At 42.0% G+C, this 14,805-nt stretch overlaps 1 protein-coding gene and 1 long non-coding RNA gene across 8 annotated transcripts in view; one reads left to right on the top strand and one right to left on the bottom strand.

Annotated features, from left to right (window-relative positions):
- The window catches only part of CARMIL1 (capping protein regulator and myosin 1 linker 1), a 262,767-nt gene that overhangs the window by 51,481 nt on the left and 196,481 nt on the right, over positions 1–14,805 (top strand). The window lies entirely within an intron of this gene.
- Positions 5,854–14,805, bottom strand: part of LOC112486140 — a 28,004-nt gene continuing 19,052 nt past the window's right edge. Inside the window, exon 3 of the long non-coding RNA XR_003048643.1 lies at positions 5,854–5,981. This is a non-coding gene — a long non-coding RNA (uncharacterized LOC112486140). The remainder of the gene's footprint in view (positions 5,982–14,805) is intronic.

Here is a 14,805-nt window from a genome sequence, read left to right as displayed (position 1 = left end):
GTATCAACCTTGAAACCATCTAGGACTCCTTCGACCTCAGAGCTTCTCCATTTGCCATTCCCGCTGCTTGGAACTCGCTTTCACTTCCCGCTACATATTCATGTAGCTGGCTCCCTCACTTCCTTCCGGTCTTTTCTCAAAGGTCACTTTTTCAGCAAGGGCTTCCCTGACCACCCATCTTAACTTTCAACACCCCTCCAACACTTTCAGTCCTCTTTCTCTACTTTATTGTTCCTTAGCATTTAGCACAATCCAGCAGAGAATATATTTTGTTTTGCTCATCCCTTGTCTCCTCTCTCTCACAAGAGTCTAAGCTCCACAAGGTGGGGGTCTTAATTCTGCTTGTTCACTCTTTATCCCCAGGTTACATCATGGTAGAGCCACATAATATTCGTTCAATGGAAGAATGACTGTTTCTTGCTCTGGGCATGCTTTTGGCTTAAAGAAATTGTAAATCTGTTTGCTGTGAAGCACTAATAAAGATAATTATTTTGTTTCATGTTTTCTGTTAAGTATATTTACTGTGTATGTCAAATTGATTTAAGACCATAATAATAGGAATGCTATACAGATGCAAATAGAAAAGAATTTCTATAGCTTTTCATGCTGTTTCATTTAAGTGCATCTGTTCACGGTACAGCTCTCTCTACATACGTTTGGAAATATGTCAGTTTATTTATATGTATATTCCCTTATTATAAACACAAAAGATTTAAAGGAACTGGTTGGCAATGTGATGATGTGAGGACTTTTCACCCTAATCTGCTATTTCAAATGCTGGGCGGTTGGAATAGATGGTATATCACTTACGTTAATAATCGCATTTCCAAGAGGTACTGATATCTTGCCTGTTGTGTGCAGTTTGCGTTATTCCACGCCAAAGCTTTTGTATTTATTATTACAGTTCTGCCTCTTGTTTGGATAATGATGTCTCCAATCCTCCGGTTGTAAGCTCATTTATATTCTAAGGCCACAAAGCTCTTGAGTGTTTGGCAACTTTCTCAATTCAGTTCACATTAATCATAATTACCTAAATGCAGCCATTTGATATTTTACTGAAAGTCCACTAATTCCGTGCCCCACTGGTTTTTGCACATACACTGTAAAGCCAAGGGCAAACATCCATTCTGGTACCTTCCGGTTTTTCTTAGTCTACCAGAGTGAAGATTCAAGGTAATTCATGTCTCTGCTTACTAGCAATTTTTTTTTAAAACATTTCATTTTAGAAATGAGCATACTATAAGATTAACATTTTTTTTTGTGGGGAGGGGTACAGTCCTATGAGTTTTTGAAAATTTTTATTTGCAAATTATTTTAGATTCATGGAAGAGTGGCAAAGAGTTCACAGAGTTCCTATGTGTCTTTTACCCAGCTTCCCCTAATATTAACAGCTTACTTAACTAGTAAATATATCAAAGCCAAGAAATTAACATTAACATTAACAATACTATTAAACAATAGCCTTTATTTGGATCTCTACTAGTTTTTCCACTACTGTCCTTTTAGTTCCAGGATCCAGTCCAGGATACCATGTCTCATTTAATCTCCTTTCTCCTCATCTCCTTCAGCCAGTGGAGCCTCTCTCCAAGCTTACGTGGGCGGAAGAAGCGGGCTAAGTTCATGCTCAGTGAAGTCAGGGGAATGTCCAGGTTGGAGGTGTCCAGAGTGCTGGGTCTTGGTGCAACTTTGGAGGTGTCCTGATCCAGGGGTTATGGAGAGGTGGCCCTATGGGCTGACTCTGGCTCATGTGGTGTTGGAAATACGATGTGAATTAGTTGCCAACATTGAACAATTAGGATATTTTCCAGGAAAAGCTATATTTTTTGGCTTCTTTTTAAGAAATTGGTGGCTCTTGCTGCTCTGGGTCGGGTCACTGACTAAGATGTTCATGTGGCCTTGAGGGGTGGCTATCCCTTCTCTGTGAGGAAGAGTATTCTGGTTCACTTCGGGTTGTGCCCCTCCTGATGCTGCCCTGGCCTAAATTATTGTACGGATGAAGATGCCCAGGACGGTTGCAGCAAGTCTGTGCTATCTGTGCTCCTCTTAGTCTCAAAGGGAGCTTGACTCCTCTGGAGGGCAGTGAGGATAACGGGAGGCAGAGGGCTGAGTATAAATTCTTCTCCAGGTCATTCCATGCTTAGTCTTTGTGTGTCTTTATTGTGTCCCACAAATACCAGAGTTTGCCTACTTGTTCCCCAAGATGGCATCCAGTTTGCCATCACTTCCTATTTCGTTGTACATGGTTATCTAATATATTACGTGAGTTGCTAACAGTTAAAAATCAGGCGATGAACCTGAAAATCCAGATTTGCAGCTTCTCTCCAGAAATCAGGTGACCTGGTAACACTGGGGCCACCTTCCCACATAGCCTGGTCTCAGGTCTGGAGTCAGGGCTGTCCCTCAGATGGGCGCAGGCTCATTGTGGGCCTGCTCCGGGTCCTGTGGGCATTTGAGTTTGTAGCGTTGGCCTTAGAGAATTAGGTTGGAAATCAGGGAAGCCCCAGTGGTTTCCTTTTTGTGTTTCTTGACCATAGTTTTTCTTGATAAGGAGTTACTTCATAACTCCTCCAAATTGTTGAGGAAAAGTGAATTTGGGACAGGGACTTGTGACATCAGTTAGCCATCTCATTTTGTCTGTGGTGCCTAAGGCTTAATGCTGGATATTGTATGCTTAGAGCACTGCTCCTTTCAGGAGCATTACTGCTAGAACACAACTCAGAGCACACACTTAAAGGATTGAATGGAAATGACGGTGGTGAGATTTCAGATACTGCTCCTCTGTGTCCATGTAATCTCGGCTCAGGAGTGTGAAGGAAAAAAAATAAGACCAGAGCACTCCCTTTTCAGACTGTTATGGAAACGTGGGGCCAGTTACTAAAGGGGCGTTGCAAGTTTGGAAATCTAAGGGTTGATCCACGTGCCCGGTATGGCAGCTGTAGGTCGTAGGTGGCTGCTGAGCACTTGACGTGTGCTAGTCTGAAGTGAGAAGTGCTGTGTCAGGTGCACACTGATGTCAGAGGCTTATTGCGAAAGAAAGAATGCAAAATGTCTCAATAACTTTTATATTGATGACATGTTTCAATGACATTCTGGAAAAATTAAGTGAAAGAAAATAAATTGTTAATTTCATCTTTCTTTTTTTACTTTTTCAAAATGTGTCTACAAGAAAATTTAAACTTTATACGTGGCCCCTGTTGTGTTTTGGTTGGACAGAGCAGCTCTAGATTCTGCTGTGTTTGATGGAGAGCGAGGGTGAGCAGCCTGTTCTCTGAGCCTTGGTAAAGTACAAAGAACAAATGTGGACAGACTGAATGGGAAGTTGTTTTCATAGTTCTTGGCTTTAGTAAAGTTTGTACCTAACTGCTCACTGTAGTGTTTTTGGTGCATTTAGATGGATGCAAAGTTGCTGTCTGACTTATTTAGCTGTATTGATGATGTGGGGCTGTGTGTACAGTGGTCAGAGCAGTGGGACTGGTGGTCAGGAAGATGCTGAGTGGAATTCAATCTCTTTTACTTGATCTTGGGTCAATTATTTAACCTCTCAGAGCTCTGTACTATAAAATAAGGACAATGGTGAGTTACCCTGTTGTGTGAAGGTTCGTGTAATAGCGCGTGTAAAATACCCAGTGTAATAACGAGGATGCAGTATTAGTACAGTAAATAATTTTTTACTTCTGTTTAATTATCATTCTTGGTAGTATGAAAAAATTTCACGTACTACTTTGGTGTGCTAGGAGGAAGGCTGCCCCAAAAAATCAGGAAAAGGCAACTTCTTGCTTATGTGACGTCATATTAGATCTACCAGCAAACATTTATAAATGGACTTTTTCCCATTCACTACTTTCAAGGCACAGGTTTGTATTTTAAGGAGATCAGTCTTTTCTGTGTTGATGCTCAATATTTATTGAAACCCAGCAGTGGAGTAGATGACAGATACTCTGTTTTAGAAAGTATTGGACACCTTGAATTTTTAAAGAAGCTGGGAGCGTGTGCCGTGGGTACAGTATAAAGTGATCAGTGCATTGCCCCGTAAATGACCCCAGATAACAGGAACTGGACAGGTGAGGATGATGATGAGGATAAGGAGGGCATAGTGACCAGAACCACGTGGTAGGAGATACCCACCTGTGCCTCATCTTGCCCACTCCCTTTGCAGGTTTCAGGCACACACAGGAATACTTTGTGATTTTTTTTTTCTTTCTTTAAGGCAAGGCTAAGTTTTCCACATCTTTCAACTATTATTTTGTGCCTTGTGGAGCTTATTAAACTTAGTGGAAGATTAGTGTGTAAACCCTGGGGGCATCCGCACTAGTTAACTATTAGGGAAGCCCTAAGTGGGAGGGCAGGGCACCGGGAAGAAGTGGCAGTTGTTGTGTGTCCTTTATCATAAAGGAGTGGGGACCCAGAAACTTGGAGTTTGGGACTCAGAAGGCCCCATGGGTGGTCTCTGGCTCACATCATGTCTCTGTGCTCAACCAGAAGGCAAGTCTTGTATCTCCCACTTCTTTCCACAGATTGACTTTGCTTGGCAATGACTTTCAAATGACTAGTAGAACTCCTTCTTGCTAGAGTAGCTCTCTATTATTGACGGACAGGCTTGTTACATGAAAATTGCTCAGATAGTATATATAGACATGCTTTACAGGCTAAAACTTCTTTATAACATGGAAAGTCTTATTACTACCCTGACCATGGCTACTGGCCATGGTATTCACTGGAAATCACCTGCGTATTCCAACCATCCATCCTGCCACCATGTCTTGGTAGATGTGTTTTCTCGTTGGTCCTGCTGTCCTGCTTGGATGTGGCCAGTATTTCATGGCCCTCAGGAGCCTGACTTTACCCACCAACTATAAGTTCTTGTTGTCCTGCTTAGGATGTGACAGCCACTTTGCAACAGGAATTTTCTGATTCTTAACAGGTGAGCTCTCCTCCTGAATTATATTATTATATTAAATAATATGTTATAACTATATAATAATCACAGTAATAATAGAAACCCAAAACTGATTGCTTACTATTTGCCGGATACTCTCTTATAGTTATTTCCTCTTAGTTGATCCTCTCAACAACCCTAGGAGACAGATGCTGTCATTATCCTCATTTTACAGGTAATAAAAATGAGGTGTCGGTAGGCCAAATGACTTGCCCAGTCTCAGGCTTGTGGCTATCAGAACCCCGGTCTGTCGCAGAGCAGCTCCTGAGCTTTTAACCTTGCTCACTATGTGACCTCTGCTTATGTAGTTTTTCTTCTCTTCCGCCACTTGGCTAAGAATTCTTCAAATGCAAGTTCCACCTTGGAAGTGACATTTTTATTTAGGATTTTAGGTTATAGTTTTATGTACTTTTATTCTTCCCAGTCTGAAGCAACCAGACGATGTCTAGCCTCTCTCTGTGGTTTAAGCCCTTTACATTGCATTTTTTTCCTGATTGTTTCATGGGCATCGATCTTGATTTTTCAACATTATTGTCAGTACTTCCAAGATGTGGGCACTTCATATGTGTCTCTTAAATGTTCCAACATACTTAGCACAGTAGCGAGTGTGCTCATGAGAAAACATTTAAGAAATATATGTAGAGCATTTGGGGCAGGCACTGTGGGTGGGCTGGCAGCCCCATTACCACCCTCTTCTTCTTAGCCTACAGAGTGGTGATTAGTTTAAGGGTAGTTTTCAACCAGGGATGGTTCTGCCTTCCTGGGGAAGTTTGGCAATGTCTGGGGATGCTAGTGGCATCTGTGGGTAGAGGCCAGGGCTGCTGGTAGATATCCTGTCATGCACAGGCCAGTCCTGAACAACAAAGAATTATCAGGCCCGAAATGTCTTATCGGGCTGAGGCCGAGAAAGCCTGGTTTAGAGACAGCCATGTGATTCATTCTGGCCAACAAAATGTAAGTGGAAGTCTGCCAGGGCTCTGCGTTTTCTGAGACAGGAGCTGTCCCTGCCTGTGTTCAGTTTCTTCTGCCTTCAGTGGCCTTGAGCCTGGAGGAAACACATGTGAAGATAAAAGCACACGAAGGATGGCAGAGTGAAAAGATAAAAAGTGTTTGGGTTTTCTCATATTTGTAGCCAAATACATTCCTAATTAATATACTACAGAAACCTGAGCTGGGAAGGGCCTAGCCCAGTGTCTCACCTACTCAAGAGCTTCTACTCCAACATTCCCGGTGACATAATTCACTTAGGGAGAGAGGCTAATTTTGCAGATCTTAAGTCATTCAAAAATTCTCTCTTACTTTGACTGAAATCTCACCCCTGGAGCTTCTATTCACGGACATAGTTTTAAGCTTGGCAGGGATTTTCCTGGGCAGTCTCTCCCACACTCACATGTCTGTGGAAAGTCATCCTGATCCATCTAGTCAGCAGGTCTGCTGACAGACCCCCTCTTCCAGATGTTCCCGAGGCATGTAGATTAGAACATAACACTCTCTTCTTGGACCAGTCCTCAGAGCCAGAGTCCAAAGGCAGAGCTGTCAGAGGATGTCACCTCTGGGGCCCATCAGCCTTTGGTTTCCTATGTGGGACTTCAGAATCAGTGCAGAGATTCTAGGTGCTTCTCACATTATGACGATGCGAATGAGCGGAGGAAGAAACTTTCAGTGCCTCGAATGTCCCTGTTATGTCCCGCATGTTTGGGACACGATGCCAGGAATACCACCTTCCTCCAGGTAACCAGTGTTTTCTGTCTGTCCACAAATAAGTGCCTCAAAACCTTTCCGAGTAAATGCCTGCTATCATCTGGACTTGTCTTTTTCTCCTTTGCTTTCTATGCAGTGTGGGATGCTGTTCCTGCTGGGTATCTTCTAAAATTTTTTAAAAATTTATGGTAAAAAAAATTTACCATTTGAACCATTTTTAAGTGTGCAATTCAGTAGTGTTGAGTGCATTCACATCATTGTGCCCTGGATCTCCAGAACCTTGTCACCCTGTCTGCTGATGCAGGTCTTTATTGCACACTTGTTTACCTTTGCCCTGCTGCTTGTCCCCGTCCTACCAAATGCTCCTGCTGAGGCTTATCGTATAGGACAGAAGCTCCTCTGGCCAGACTGTCTTCTCTCTAAGACTGCTGGACCAGCCATTTAGTGAGTTAGCCCCTGTTTCGTACCGCCTTTAAAAGCTCCCTAGCTGGAAGTCAGCGTGGGGTTTGAAAAGCTAGAGTTTGGTTTAAAGAGAAGATATGTTTTTTGAGGGCAGCAAAAATTCTCACTCGATAGGCTACAGACCTCACCAAATAACTCAGCTGAATATTCTCTGAGCTTAGCACAGGTTGCCGCATGGAAAGATGGACAGGGCTGTTTTCTCTGGCACTTCTCTCTCTCGACTAGCTCCTGTGGCAGCTCCCTTATTTCTTACTGCCCCCACCCCCGGCATCCAGGCCCTTACCTTGCAGGGACAGGATCACAGATGTTGGGCGTTTGATTTTGAGTTAATTGGGCTTTTTGCTGCTAGACTCTTATGTGGTTTCTTGAATTCATGAATTAGTCATTAATTTGTGTTTACCAGGCAGACACCCTGGCAGTCTGTGGTCTGTCCCGCTGACTTGCTTTTTGAAAGATGCTATTTGTGCAGGCTTCAGGAAACGGAGGGAAAGTGGAATCCTCTCCAGGGACCATTTAACCTCAGCCTTTTCCTTACTTCCAACTCTTACCTGTGCAGGTGGGTTTGTCCTTACCTTAGAATTGCAATTTTAGTGGAATTATCTGTCTGGTGGGATGGAGCCTGTGTTCTGAGATGCGGTCGTATTATTTTTGTAGCTGCCTGTAAGGGTTGAGGAGCGTCAGTTATTTCCCTGGGAGTACTCTTCTCTAGAATAAACTCTTAAATTGGATAATTGGGATTTCCTAGTTAGGGCGGGTCTTGTCAGGTTCTGTTTCTTTTTTCACAGTTGTGAAAGCACTTGATATTTCAGGTTTCCAAGTATGTGCCACAAAAACTCAACGCAGCCTAAAAGCACGTAGATGTTCATGGTGTTGGTATTCTAATTGTTTAGTGTTTAATAAGCCTTGAGAAGCTATTGCTCACCATCCATCCTGAGTAGGAGTACGTTTCCCAGCTCAGGGGGAACAGCCTGTAATTGTGTGCTTAAGGAAATAAGCTGGGACTACTTCCTTAAGTAGGTGATAAATGAAGTTAAGGTGCAAATATTTCACTTTACCCACTAAGGATGGATTAATGTAGCATGACAGGTCCACTGTTTTTGGTGGAATGTTACGAATGCTTCTGATTTCTAGCTGTGTTCGTCTCGGACTTCGCAGTCATATACTTGTAGATTTATGCCAGGGCAGGATGAAACTTTTTAGTTAAACTGAGCTGTTTGTAAGGTTTTAGCCCTCAAATTTGGACCAACTTGTTTTGTTCATTGGGTTTATCCATATAAGGGGTCTCAGAGAGGTACCTTATGCAAGTTAAAAAAAACTTGTTTGTAATAAAAATTAATATTGGTTAAAAAAAACACTTAGTCAATCCTATATGTGTACCAATCCTATATATGTTGCATCTTGGCTGTTTCCTTCAAACAGTGTTATATTGGCTGTTAATTTTCTTCCATGGAATAAAAGATGGATTTCATTTCTGGGTGAAGCATTGTAATTCTTATACTTTCATTTCTGGTCATGTGAGATGGACAGTAGAAACAAAGTAGGAATGTGAAGGTAGGAGAGATGTTATTATTTTAATGTGATGTGTAAAAAATATGTAGGGGTTTCTTTTTTCTGGAGGTTAGAGCACATGCTATAGATAAATAAGAGTAAAAATTAGAATGTTAATAAAGAACATCTTGCCTATCATACTTAAACATTACAATATGTATAAAGCATATCATGGATTATTTAAAGTTGGGGCAGACAGAGTTATGTTCTCATTACAAGGAAGCGATGTATGCATGAAGCAAGCGTAAGTTACTAGTTGCTTATCTGAGAATCCATAACTGTTCAAGGCTGGTCCCCTAGCAGTCAATGGCAGCGTGTGCCATGCATGTCTGAGACATAATGCCAAGAAACACACTGCAAAATGGTGGAACTTAGTATATAAGCAATTTAAGAAATAAAATGGCGCAAGGAAGGTCCAAGATGGGAACAGCAATCATGCGTTAGTCACATGTGATTCCTATCAGGCATCATGCTATAGAAATCTCTTAGGATGGCGGTTTTATGATATGGTCACTGTGGCCAAGAATACTGATTGTTACTCCCAGTTTTGGAGTCTAAACGTGAATGCATAATGATGCTACGTGTGATTTATTCTGTGCTGTCTGTGCATCTGTTGTTGGGATCATGGTTTGTCCTTTTCTGCCAGGATGGGTGTGGGGGTGCTGTGCTCGCAGGCTTCTTGGGTGCTGTAAAGGTAAGGCTCTCTATTGGTTCTCTGTTGCTGGTTAGAAGGCTATGAATGCTGCTGGGGCTCAGACTCCTCCATGCTGGCCAGAGGGGAAGCTGGAAGGGCTTGGACTCCCGGATTTATGCTGACACCATTAAGTCCTGCTGCTGGAAGCCTTTAATGTGCTGTCAGTGAGCTGGTGTTTGAGAACCACGTGACAGGCAGGCTGGTGGCTTCTCTGAGCTCACTGAGGCTCTTTCTGCCTGGCGATGAGGAGCTCCTGGCAGATTTGTCACTGGCCCAAGGAAGGCAGAAGCATCGGCCATTGAGCTGGCCGGGTGCTCAAAGACAAACAGGAAGATACTTGGCAGAGGGAGACTTGGGGCAGGCACACAGCCTCTTGGCTAAGTCTAGCGTTTCGGGTGTGTGGGGTGTGGAATTGGCGAGGAGGCACTCTGATGACACAGCAGGCTTCAGCTCCAGTGGCATGCCCATTTTTCTCCCCTGATACTGGGAGTGCCTTCCCTTCACTGATGCAGCAAGAACTGAAACAGGAATCACTTCCTGCGAGCACCCTGCTGTGCGCAGTGGGGGTGGGAGGACCACCCAGAGGCTTTGTCCTCATTTTTGAAGCCTTTGAGTCTGGCTCTTCTCTTAGGGGTATTTGGACCAGTTGTTCTTGCGTTTCCCACTGTGTGAATTGAGGGTTTGGCCAAGTCTGGCTGAATGGTTTATCCTTTTAAAAAAGTGAAAGCACTTTTTTTGAAGTGAAAAAAGTTTACTTATTTTAGCACATGGCATGATTGACCTAAGTGAACTTGGGCATGTTACAGGAGTAAAGCGGGACCTTTTACTGCAGTTAGGCAGGGCCTTCGTGTTGCAGGTGTCGGTGTCCAAGTGGGGCCTCCAGATAAGCCGTCATTCAGCCTCTGTGGGGCGGGGGTGGGAGCCTACAATACGGTCATTGTTCACCATCTTCCCACTTAGTTATTTTAAAAATTGTGCCGCATTTAAAAGCCTATTAATAGAGCGTTGGTTAGGAATAAAAGTACTCAAGTTTTCCCTCCTTCCATCCGTGTTAAAAGGAATTCAGGAAAGTCACTATTTCCTGGGTATATGAGTGGGGGAGGGAAAAGAGGGGAAGGAACAGATTCACTTTCTTTGAAATAAGGACAACATCTTACAGCAAGGGGTGAGAATATAACAGACATGTGAGCTCCTAAGAAAACTTGCACAGACCATTACTATGGCATTTCACTTGCTCAGCGGGCGGATTTAGAGTTTTTCTGCTGACTTTCTTATCTCCAGCTTGTTTAGTCTGTAGGAACCCTGCGTTCTGGAATCTCATTGGGCTCTTTGCTAAACCATGGACACTTTTGTTGTTGTTGTGTCAAATTTAGCTAGATTACCAGAAAATATTTTTTCACCCAAACGCATAATTTTTCTTTGTTTTACTTTCTGGGTCAGCGAGAGGAGTCTGAGACAGCCAAGTAAAAACTGCTCGAATTATTGTATTGTAGTCAAGAAGAGCAATTTGGCCCTGTGACACTGTAGGGGAGGACCACTGAGAAAGCAGAGTAGAGGGACAGAGTGACACCTGTCCACTGACATCTTAGTTCATGTGAAGTGTTATGACTAGACCTAGCTTTGTTTCATATTGAGGAATGGATATGCCCGCAGCCGTATTCCCGCGACGTTAGGATTATTAATTGGAATGGAATGTCTGCCCCATTGCTGTTTTGCACAGCAACCTGGAAGCACTGGAATGCTTGGGAAGCAAAGCTCTCCTGGTTAAGTAGAAGTTTTATCTGAAACTCGTTTCAGACGTGTTGGAAGTGTTCCTAAAATGCAAGAGCGTGCCTTTGGAGTAGAGTACTCAGTGAGATCACTCTGTTATCCTCTAGTGATTGAGACATTTTTTCAGTACCTCAGGAGTTCATGAGAAATTCTCTTTTTCCCAGATCTTTACTTAGAAGATGGTTGTAATAGAGCTAATTTTGAAGTGTATATTCTTCAAATATTTTGTGTTTTGGAAAATCCCTAATTTTTCCCTTACTTATTATTCTGTTTAATTTCTTCTTTTTAAAAGTATTCTGAATATATGGTTTAATTGTATAGTTAGCTAATGCTTCTGTAAATTGGAACAGGGCTTATTCCTGTCAATGGAAATGTGTGATTGCAAAGAAGTGTCTTTGGCCTGGACAGACCTGTGAATGGAATGAAGCTTGTTTTTGATCATTTCTGCCTCTCTCTTTCTCTCTTCTCCTTCTGTTCTTCCCCAGGATCCATAGTCTTCATCTTCCTCCTTGTGCCCCATTCAGGCCTTACCTCAGCAAATTCATTGACATTTGGAATTCATTTATATGACTTTAATCTTAAGTCATCTTTGTGAAATGACTTAAATTTAACTTGTTACCTCTCCCAGGGAGAATTACATTTAGAGCTTTTTTCTTATTTTAGTATGAAAGGCTCTACATCCTGCTAAAGGAATTTCAGGACCTATAGTTTTGAGTACGGATATCTTTAGTCATGAGCTTATTCCCATGAGTTTATTCCTTGTAATCACATCATGTTGTAAACTGCTGTTTTTGTCATGAGCGGAGCGGACCCTCAGGAGACCACTGGCATCATGTAAAACCTTTGTACCAGAAAGTTTCTGCGAAACTTCCAGAAAAAAAGCACTTTTCTCAACTAAGTGAGAGACTTAAATCAGGAAAAGGCACTTCTGTGCTCTCAGTTGTCATCCTGCAATTGTACTTACATTGACTCTAATTCAGCAAATGTTTATTGAAGGCCAACTGCATGCAGTTAAAACCACTACACTAGCTATTGAAAAACCATACATTTCTCTTCTAAAGTGTAATGGGTGAAGAAATTCGGGTAGTGAATAGCTGACCGATGTAGATAGACTTTCAAATTATAGACCTTGAGAGCATTTCTCTGGTATAATAAAATGATTTTGTGAACAAATAAATTTGGGGAAAGATGGGTTACATGAAGTTGGATGGGAATTTTCTTTTCTACTAGAGCTGCCAGAGGGGACACACTATGTGGCATTTCCCAAATTTATTTGACTATGGATCTTTTATTTTGCTTATTTTTTAATTATTTCGTAGCATCTCGGGGGACTGGTGTTCCTTGAAGTACACTTTGGAAAATGCTGCTCTACACCATGAAAGTATTTTTTCAACTCTTTAGAGGACTCTTTTATATTAGCACAAATACGTTTATTACTCAGAGATAAAATAGTCTTTACACGTTGTGGTCAATGGATTCTTGTCAATAAGTTTCTCTATTGGTTTCCAAAAGAGTGTTTATAATTCAGCTGGATATAAGTGTGAAGAGCCGGGTCCAACAGCAGTGGTGGTGATAGCCTTTATTACACGAGCCCTCACCTGTGCGCTCACTCGGGTACAGAGTCTAAAGTAGGAAGGAGGAACCTGAGTTCTGGTCTACAGGTGAGAGGATAACTTGCCCCATGTGCCCCACATGGAGCATTTATAACACTCCAGGCATTTTTTAAGGTGATGAGATTTTAAAAAACACTCATTTGAGATCATCGTAGATTCATGTGCAGTTGTAAGAACGAACATTGAGAGATCCTATATATTTTTTACCCAATTTCCTTGTGATAACATGTTACATAACAATATTATGATCAAGAAATTAGCACTGATAGAATCGTCAGCCTTATTTTGATTTCATAGGATTTACATGTCTGACGAATGCTTATGTGTGTTTACCTCTGTGCAGTTTTCTCACATGTGAGAATCCGCAGTCAGGATACAGAATAGTCCCATTACTAGGATCCCTTCTATATCCCTTCTGTAATCATAGCCAACTCTTCCTTCTTCTCTCCCCAACCCTGACAACCATTGATCTTTCTCCATCTCTGTAATTGTCATTTTAAGCATGCTTTATAAATGGAATCACAGCAGTAACCTTTTGAGATTGGCCTTTTTACATGCTGGCCACTTTAAACCTACTGTTTCCAATCTTTACAAAAATCTTACACTGTAGGGACTCTGAATTATCTTCCATAGATGAGGTGAAGCCTCTGAAAAGTGAAGGCACACTCAAGGCCGCACAGCTCGTGGACCAGGCAGGGAGCCCAGATACTCTCAGCCTTGGCTCCTTTGACTCAGATCTGACCTTCCTCCGGGATCTGGGAACTCACATTCTGTTCTTTTATGTATACAGTTCTCCTTTTCTCAAAACAAGAATTTCAGGAAATATGTATTCAAAATAAGGTTTCTTATGCTTTTTCTTTTTCTTTTTTAATTGTAACTTTTAAGAAAAGATTGAGTCACATTACTATTTTGGAAGGACAGAGATTGAGTACATTTTTTTCCCTCCAGCTCTATTTTGGGCTTATTACCATTTTCGGAGTTTTCTCTGCCTACCTCTCACCACCTTGACACCTGAACAGCCCAACTGCTGAGGACGGTTACAGTGCAGGGGATGAAGGTCGTGATCCTTGCACACCATTTGGCGAGTCGGTATATAGGCATCTTTGACTTGCAGCATATCAAAGGCTGTGCTTGGGCTGCTAGCTTTGGTTGCTGTGGTGCTAAACATGTTCCCTGAGCCCTTGGAACTTAATTCACTGCGAACTAGACACTATCACTGCACGTAAGATGGTGAGAAAGCAAAACACATACGTGAATCACAGTATCGTCAGATGCTATATATTTAAGAGAGGACTCCAAATACTAGAAAACAATGAAGCCTTTTGAAATCTCTGTGTTGGATACACTTTTTAACAAGAATATGAAACAATTAGCAAAATGGACATTTTTGTTGATCATTGAATTCCCCAGACATTCTCTTCTTTCAGGGTTTTCGAACTAGCTGTTCCTTGTCTGGAAAACTCCCAAGATTTCCACCTGGCTTGGCTTATTCCCTCACCTTCTTCAGGTCTCTGTACAATCACAATATTTTTGTTTCCCTCTCGTCTTCTCTGATATTTAAAATTACAACACCCCGCCCCTACCCATTCTCCTTCCTTGCATTCTTTTTCTCCATCACACGTTGATGGGTATCTAACATACCCTTATTTATGGGTCTGTGGATGGTTTTTCCCTGCTGGAATGTAAGCCTCCTGAAGGCAGAGATATTTGCCTATTTTGTTCACCACTGTATCCCCATCATCTTAGAATAGTGCCTGGAATATGTTAGATCTCATTGGATATAATTTGAATAAGTGAATGTTTTCAAGAGTAAAATTTTGTTTGAATTAAGTTGTAGGACAGAATGATCATGTCTGCATGGGTCAATTACTGGTAAGGTTCTCATTTAAAAATGTTGTGTCAGTTTAGTACAGATGCTGTCTTTTCTGGCCTATGGGGAACATGTTCCTAGCTGTGACTTGTCCGAGGGAAAATGACTGACTTTGGGGGAGCTTCTTCAGATGTAAAGGAAATTAACCAGCGAATCTGGGTAACTAAATCTTGCATACTATCCTAGAAATGTTTATACTTCTGCCAAATGG

The sequence above is a fragment of the Pteropus alecto genome, unplaced genomic scaffold, assembly GCF_000325575.1.
Source record: "Pteropus alecto unplaced genomic scaffold, ASM32557v1 scaffold106, whole genome shotgun sequence".
In the NCBI taxonomy this organism is placed as follows: domain Eukaryota; kingdom Metazoa; phylum Chordata; class Mammalia; order Chiroptera; family Pteropodidae; genus Pteropus; species Pteropus alecto.
Note: the sequence above shows the minus strand (reverse complement) of the source record. Positions and strands in the feature narration are given on the sequence as shown.